Source organism: Bactrocera latifrons, unplaced genomic scaffold (assembly GCF_001853355.1).
Source record: "Bactrocera latifrons isolate USDA-ARS-PBARC rearing strain unplaced genomic scaffold, ASM185335v1 scaffold_1456, whole genome shotgun sequence".
In the NCBI taxonomy this organism is placed as follows: Eukaryota; Metazoa; Arthropoda; class Insecta; order Diptera; family Tephritidae; genus Bactrocera; species Bactrocera latifrons.
Genome location: NW_017534915.1, coordinates 14,140 through 23,385, shown reverse-complemented (window position 1 = coordinate 23,385; position 9,246 = coordinate 14,140).

The following is a 9,246-nucleotide window of genomic DNA, read 5'->3' as shown; positions in this document are numbered from 1 at the left end:
ACTGATGTTTCACTTGTTGAATGTCTCACGGTTGTATTTACTTTTGTTTGTATTATTAAATTTGTGTAATAATTGTTCACTTTGTTTTATTCTCCGTGTTCACTTGTACTTGATTGCTATTATGTTCGCTGRTGCATATGTCTCCTCTGTTGGCGGGATACTGATGCTTTTGTATAAAAAAGCGCGGGAAACGTGTTTTCTTTTTGTCTTTCTTTCTTCGGCTGTTGCGTGAAGTTGGGGCGGTTTATAATCCTCTGCATTACGCCTCTATTACTTTATGTAATTTGTGGGAGTAATGCAGAGGAGTATTTGTTTGGATTAAACACTATATTGTAAGCAATAGGCAATATGGAGTCTCCACAGGCAATAGGCACGGCAATACAGTAAGTAAGACATAGATTTTATCCTGTCGAGATGCCCCGTTAGTCACACACACACACACACACGGCAATTAAATACTTGGGAATCATACTTGATGGAAGGATGTTCTTTAAGGAACACTTAGCATACACAGGCGAAAAAGCTATAAAAGTGTGCAGAGCCTTGACCCGGCTAATGCTCAATACCCGCGGGCCAAAGCAAAATAGAAGACGACTACTACCTGGTGTGCTAAAGTCAGTCGCGCTGTTCGGCGTCCAGATATGGGAAAAAGCCCTAGAAGTAAAATCATATCGCCGCGGCCTTTTTTCGATATATGCCACTGGCGCGCTAAGAGTATGTTCTGCTTTATGCACAGTATCGGAAGATGCTGCTCTAGTTATTGCAGGCTTACACCCTTTAGACCTTCCAGCCAAGGAGATTCAATGCTGCACAAATGAAAGGTTACCACATAATACATTAAAAGAAATAGCAAGGGCAGAGACAGTAGGTCAATGGCAAAAATGCTGGGAGGAAAGCGGAAACGGGCGGTGGACATTCCGACTGATCCCCAATGTCGAACGATGGTTAAATAGACAACAAAAATTCGTTCGGGGTAGACCCAACTCCCGATAACTTGATAAGCCAATAAACACACAAACATTGACGTGACGGGAAGGGTTGGCGACGAACAATGTATGAGGGGGGTTATCAGACCAACAGAGGTGGGGCCAAGTAAATGCAACTTGTAACTGAATGTATTTTGACCATCACTTACGCATGAGTGTTACTCAACCATCCTCCCGACGTAATACTTGACGGTGGTACCGGGGGGAACGGTACATGACGGTAGGAGGTTTAGTTCGGATTAAAGTTCCACACTGACATGGGGTCCCAGGCTTCCGATGCTTCCTCCTCGTAAACAAAAACAAAAAAAAAATTAAAAAAAACACACACACATGCTTAATTAATCAAACAAATAGAAATGCAATAGATACACACTAGCGAATGTATATAATACTGTATACAGTGCATTTGCTGATAAAATAATACGTGTACTTTTAGATAAGACCAACGCACTTATGCACTGCACTTATGTGTTGTGCGTTGGTCTGATAATTAATTTAAAAACATAGCCTAAGAATTGTGTATAAGAGGAGCTGCTCAACATAAATAAAATTAGATTTGAAAGACAATCTCAGCCGAAAACATTCTTTTTATTTATATTTTTTACTTCCCCCACCAGTGGTAAGGGTTAAAAAAATAAAAAAAAGGAAATCTTTCAAGTAAAACGCAGTGCCTATCACCGCAATAACTTTTACTTAACACTCTTTTCTATCTACAAATGCGTCTCGTTTCCCTCTTCAACTCTAAGTTTACTACAGTGGGCATATAAAGGCGTATAAAGGAGCGCAATTTCCGTGTGTGATTCATAAAGGGAGAGGGACGCCGTCGCCGAGTACTGTCATTCACTCCGGCGAATGAACTTCTAGCCACAATCCACATCACACCGAAGTTCTTGAACATATCTCTGATTGCCATAGAAAGAGAAGGACGATGTGACCAAAGATATTTTCTACGAGCGCTTGGCGACTTTAACGGCAGGGTGGGCAAAGAAGGTATCTTTGACACAACCGTCGGTAAATTCAGCCTCCACGAGGAAACACCACGAAACTGATCGACTTCGCCGGGCCCGAAAGATGGTTATCTGTAGTACTAGATTCCAACATAGAAAAGTTCATCAAGCTACCTGACTGTCTCCGGAACGAAATATCACCAACCAGATCGATTATGTTGTGATAGACGGAAGACACGTCTTCAGTGCTCTAGAAGTACGTTGCAGCCAAGATACCCGAGTATGCAAACAAAAAAAAAAAAAAAAAAAAAAAAAAAAAAAAACAAAAAAAAAAAAAAAAAAAAAAAAAAAAAAAAACACACACGTCAACAAACCAATTCTCTGAAAGCTTTCGTCCACAACTCGATATAAGGCTCCTAGGTACGACAAGGAGTGCCGCGTCGCAGAGGAGGGAAAAAACTGCATACATCGCAACGTTACAATCGGCCACAATGGATGCAGATACCGAAAGTTGAAGAAGGAAGCGACACGTATTTACAAACAAAAAAGAGAGAGGCCGAAATGTGTGAGTACGAAGAGCTTAAACCGCCAGCCAACAGAGTAATGCCCGGAAAGATGCAGCTACTAATAGAAGGTTTCAAGACCGGAGCGTACTTTTGTAGAACCCCAGAAGTGATCTAGTAACTGATGCCCAGAGGATACTAAAATTATGAAGGTAGCACTTTTCTATCCTGCTGAATGGCAGTGAAGGCATAACATCAGGAGATGGTGAACCCTGTTACCCAATCTATGTCGATGGAGCAGATGTTCCATTGCCCGACTATGAAGAAGTTCGAATAGCAACTACACGTCTGAAGATTGCCGGCCGAGCTGTTCAGACACGTTGGCGAAGAACTGATAAGGAACATGCATCACCATGCTTGGTATATAAGGGTGCTCTGCCCAATCCACAAAAAGAGAGACTAAACAATCTGCGCCAACTACCGTGGGATAAGCCTCTTCAACATCGCATATAAGGATCTATCGTACTGTGTGAAAGATTAAAGCCTACCGTCAACAAACTTATTTTACCCCCCATTGCAATGTAATTCGATATAAATTTCGCTAGCAGTCTGAATTAGAAAACGGGATTAGAAAGTTGCCAACAAGTACATTCTATAGATTTTAATTTATATTTATACATGTAATGACCAAATATCATTAAAAGATTTGATAAAATCTTGCAAACGGTCGTACATATGTGTGCTCATATATACCTCTTCTTCTTCTTTATTGGCGTAGACAATGCTTACGCGGTTATGGCCGAGTTTACAATGGCGCGCCTGCTGTTCTTCCTTTTCGCTGTTTGGCGCCAGTTGGAGATTACAAGTGTCGAATATTTTCAGAACTGGAGTGTTTTGATTGACTTATACAGCTTGGATTTGTTTTCTTCAAGAGAGGACTTTACTTCTCAGTTGCCTACCCAGTCTGAAGTAGCACCCGTTGACAAGAGCTATTCTTTATACTTTATGATTTTGTAATTGATTTAAGAAATGTTTAGCTTTAAACTATATTCAATAAATTCACATGACCACTCCGAGACACCGTTTTGACTCAATTGAGGAAATAAAAGCTGAATCGAAGTAGGCTCTGATAACCAACACGTTGGAGGATTTTTCCATGTGCTATGATGGTTGGAAAATTAGTTGGCAAAGTGTTTTGGGAGGGGATTACTTAGAAGGAGATGAAATGCACAAAAGTCACCTTTCAATTTGATCACAGTATTTTTTCGATGTGTAATCGATTCCGATTACTTTTAACTGTTATAAATTACATATGTGTTTTGTTTTAGATTATCTAACTATAATAAAAATAAGGTATTTACGGTCAAATATTCTTAAAATGTGACATTACATAATTCTCAGTGGGTTTTTTTCTATAGTAGGGGGAAGCATCGAAAGCCGGAGTGCTAAACTTTAATCCGCTAAACCCAACCTACTCCCAACTCTCCCACAGGATCACCGATTAAGCATTACTTCGTGGGAGGGACAGGACATTTAAGTCTCCTCTATCGTGCGGACTGACGGACACCTAATTTGTTCAAAAAGTCTCAGTTTTGTCATTATGGATGCTGACGCTTCGTTGACAGCTTTCCATTTATCTGTCGACTGACACATGAGTGTCGTTAAATTATCGACTATTATACTTTGGGAGTGTGGTTTTTAGTTTTTCCCTTGTTTTTGAAAATCTAGAGCAATAAAATAATACATGTTCAGAGTCTTCTATATTCTCTGTACACGTCGGACAGTTCGGACTAATGTCATTGTGGAATCTGAAAAGGTAGCTTCTAAAGCACCCATGTCCACTAAGTATTTGGGTCAGATGAAAGTCTAAATCCCCATGTCGTCTGTCTTTCCACGAGTAGATGTCCGGTATAAGTCGGTAGGTCCAACGCCCTTTGGATGAGGAATTCCACCACTCCTGCCACATTTTAAAGCTGTTCCTCTCCTCTGTCTTCGCCGATACTGTTTTAGGCGCTGATAGGTGATATAGACGCTCGAGTTCATCACCCTGGATGTCAATGGGCGGCATGCTGGCTAATACTTCAGTAGCGTCGGTTGATGTAGTCCGGAAAACACTTATTACTCGAATTGCAGAAAGCCTATGCACTGCAATTATTTGTTTAGCATACGCTTTTTGTTCATATACTGCGTACAGTATTACGGAACTCATTGCTTTCGCTATTAAGAATCGCCGGCTGGAACGCACACAGCCTGTATTGGTCATCATTCTCGATAGTGCATTGTAAATTTTGTTTGYTTTACTGGAGGAATACTCCAGGTGTTCTTTGAATTTTAATTTAGAATCTATTATTTCCCCCAGATACTTCAGCTGCGGCTGCGAAATAATCTTGCATTCCTCTATGGTGAGCTCTATTTGTTCTTCTACCTTCCTGGTGCTTATAAGTAAAACTTCAGTTTTCTGCTCCGCCAGTTCCAGACTCACTGAAGAGAACCAGTGCCGTAGATCATTTACGCACTCATTGCATTTGCTTCTTAGGTCGACTAATTTTTTTGCCACTGCTACCACCATGAGGTCGTCCGCATATGCTATTAGTTTCACATCTTTTGGTTGCTGCCTACTTAGCAGCCTGTTATACATGAGGTTCCATAACAGCGGGCCTAACACTGACCCTTGGGGTACTCCACTCGAGAGAGAGTAGCTCTTGGCTCCTTCGTTCGTATCGTAAATCAGCCTTCTATTTTTAAAATAACTCGTTATAATGTTTATGAAGTATTCTGGGGCGCGAATTTTTTCCAGGGCTTTGATTATGTGTGCCCATTTTGCCGTGTTGAACGCATTCTTGACATCCAGTGTGATCAGCGCGCAGTACTTTTTCGTGCCACCTTTCCATCTTTTCCCACTTACTGCACATTTCGCAGTATCGACGACTTCTCGTAGTGCGCCAATAGTRGATCTCTTTTTTATAAAGCCGTATTGTCTCTCTGATAATCCGCCGGCTTTCTGGATTACTAACTCCAAGCGGTTTCGTATTATACTTTCGTACACTTTACCCATTGTGTCGAGCATACACAAAGGTCGGTACGATGAAGGTTATTCAGGTGGTGTCTTTGGTTTTAGGAGCAGAACCCAACCTCTTCCTTTATACAAGCGTTGTACATTTTAGCAAACAGTTGTGGTTTTGAGCTTATAGGTTCCTTTAGGGCTTTATTAGGTATGCCATTTAATCCAGGTGCTCTGCTTTTTATTTTCTTTGCTATAGCCAGGAGCTCTTCTTCTGTGACTAGCGGGGGTGATTCTGCAGCTTCGTTTTGCCGCTTGGCATATGAAATCTGGTCGTGTTTCGGAAATAATGTTTCGACGACTTTTCCCATAAAAGATGCATCTTTCGGTTGCTGCTGCTTAGTTTTAAATCTTGACATACATATTTTGTAAGCAGTTCCCCAAGGGTCAATGTTTGCTTCWTTACAGAGCTTCTCGAAGCATGACTTTTTGCTCCGGGTAATTGCCGACTTCAGCAGTTTATTGTGACTTTTAAATTCTTATCTTAGGCGATTTCCGTTCGTTTCAACCTGGTTACGTTGTAGACGCCATCTAGCTGAGTGACAAAGCTTTCTCAGCGTGGAAATTTCCACATTCCACCAATACACAGGCCTCCGTTTGTTATGATGAGTTGTTCTGCGCATTGTTGCATCGCATGCTGCGACCAGTAGATACCAGATGGGCGGCGTTGTCATCTGGTGCTCGTGATGTGCTCCAGACTAGCTCAAAAAGGTCTGGATCGAAATCCTTTTTTTTGCAGCTTGGCTTTTGATAAGTGATTCCGCTGGGGGGTTCCGGCTCAGGGGTGTACGAAATTTGAGCTATAATCGCCATATGATCACTATATGTGTATATATTTGACACTGTCCACTTTATGTGCCTGATGAGTGAATCATTTGCGAACATAATGTCAATTATGGATCCTTTGTTTCCTTTTTGGTACGTGTTTTGCGTTCCACTGTTTATTATTGTTAGGTTCGTTTGGGTTAGGAATTCTTGAATAAGGCGCCCGCGATGGTTCGTATATCTGCTGCCCCATGCAGTCGACCATGCATTAAAATGCCCCGCTATTACAATTGGAGTTTTGTCTCTGGTTTCTAGAGAGATCCGTAAGAGGAAATCTTCAAATTCTGTAATTGCTGCGCTGAGACGAGCATAGCAACTTACAAAATATATCCCTTGTATATTCGCACAGTTATGAGCTTCTCTGGAGCTGGTCTTGAAAGGCAGCCCTTTGCAGAACCATATTGCTGCCTTGCCAGTTTTGTCTGCAATCCATCTGCTTTCCAGACGCTGGGAATATTGTTCACTTAGTATAGCGACATCAATGTTCTCTTCTGTGATTGTGTGGTCTAGTAAATCCTGTGCTGCTGCGCAATGATTTAAGTTTAACTGTATTATCCTCATTTTCTTAGAGTCTTCAGCATCTCCATACTTGGGGCAAGTCATGCTCAACACCGAGTGTTCCGCTTTGCAGAGCATGCAGCTCGGAACGTTGGTGCATGCCTTTGCTAAATGTCCCGCGGATCTGTAACGTGTACATTGAGAAGATCTGTCTGTCGAACTTCCGCAGTTACGCGCCATGTGACCCAGGTGGAAACATTTATAGCATCTAGGAATAGGCGAGTATTCTCGAAGCCAGTAAATCGACCATCCCATCTTAACTTTGCTCAATTTTAATGCAGCTTTGGCATCCTGAGCAGAGCTATCTGTGTGCTACTACGGGTTTTTCTCATATTTTTGACGCTAGATTTTTCCAGGGTTTGGATCCCACACTCTTTTTTTAGCGCCTCGCAGATTTCTTCAGGTGTAGTAATTTCATCTAAATCCTTACACACTATTGTGACGCTTGGGGTTTTGACTGTATCAGCGCCATTTCACAACCCGCTTTCTCCAAGACACTTTGAAATGACTCGGCTCTCTTGTCCGCCTGATTTTTTAGCTCAATCAGTAGGTCTCCTTCCATCGTTTTTCTTATGTGGGTCACGTTTGATCCCAACTCTTCAAGCTCGCTTCTCTTTTTATCTTTCGGGGAATATCAGCGTTTGAAGGCCCTTCCTTTTTGTTACAATGATGGCATCCGGTTTCGTTCTTATTTTCTTCTGAATCGGCTTTCTCTTTTTAACAACATCCATCCACTTTTCACATGCGTTATATTGACCCGTAATATCTATTACTTTCGTGGTCTCACTGCTCATTTGTTGTACCTTTTCGGTACCCTTTTTGCTTTTTTGTGGAGGGTAGCTCTCCCGATGCTTCTCGCAGCCGCTTTGGGGTATTCATCTCCTTGAAAATATGAGAAAGCTGTGTTGCTTTCTCAACCATAGTTTTTTCCACCGGTTTCTCGGCTTTATTATAAAAACACACTAAGCTACTTAGTAAATCGCGCATTGCCTGGTTTACGTGCCCTTGACCAGCCATCATATTTTCTAGCTCTTTTATTTTGCACCCCAGCTTGTTGAAGTAGTTGGAGGATTCATTACTTAGTGATTTCTCTTCACTTTTGCTTGCCCGGTCAGCAGTTCCACTAAATGTTGATCCAGCAGTGGTGGATTCCTCATTTCTGTCGTTTGGGGGCATTCTCGAAATTTTAGAACTCCTCCGAAAAGGATTCTCTGGTGTACGCCCCATACTATTCTCGGAGGCCATACCTCAGTGAGAGAATAGTTTGGGTACACCTATTAGTGAGTACGTTCAGTCCCTGCCGCTAAAACCTAACTTATATTATAGATGGTTGGCGATGCCTAAACCAAAAGCAAAGCGAAAAGGAGAAAAAAACAAAAAAGCGAAACCGGAGAACAGCTGATTTGATCAAAGCAAAACGCAAATTAAAAATAAGCGCCCGTTTGATTCGCTGTTATTAGGGAAAATAAAACTATAACTATTTGCAAATAAATTTTGGTTAAATCAGATTGTACTTATCTATCTATTTAGGTTTAATATCCACTTGGAACGTCCGGAACTCCGGTAAGTCTTAGCACAAAGATTTAGTGTTTTCACTATGAAAAACAAGGATTATTCTGCGAAATAATCCAAGAGCGCAAAAAACACGTCCACCTCACTCAACACTATAATAGACACAGTGGGTGTCTTTATTTTTGTGCTTAATAAGGCTTTCGCAGCTCCTCCCCTGCCGCCCAGTGTTTTGCACCAGTTGTCAGCATTTCTTAGCACAATTGTGCAAATTAACTTCACACGTACGCTAACGCTCTATCGTTCAGTCGTTGTCGAGCCAGCAACGAACTAACATCACGCAAGACTGTAGCGCGAAACCAAATTTTATGATTCTCAATGTCTTTGGTGCCATGCAATGACTTTTATGTTCCAAGTCTTTTAAAGATAATAGGGAATATATCCGTAAAAGACGTGTTGTTAGTTTTCATTATACTATTAATTATTTAGATGAAAAAGAACGAAAATGTTTTTTAAAGAAAAAAAATATATATTTTTTCTTCAACCCATTTACAAAATATTATTTTAATAAGAAATTGTCATAAAAAGATTGATATAGATAAATGTATTAAAGATATAACATTGAACAATTAGTTTAAACTATATTTTTATTATATTCCATACCAAATCGTCCACCTTTTAACCCCACCCTTTAGATTTTGCTGTCACTTATCGACTACACGAAAAAAATTTAACACGATAAATTATATAAAACAATCGGTTTTTTTCAGTAAAATCGTAATTTTTTTTTTGGAAGTTCGCAATTTTTTTTCCTTTAAAAAAAAACTTCAATTAATTTGACAACTATCCCTGCTAAT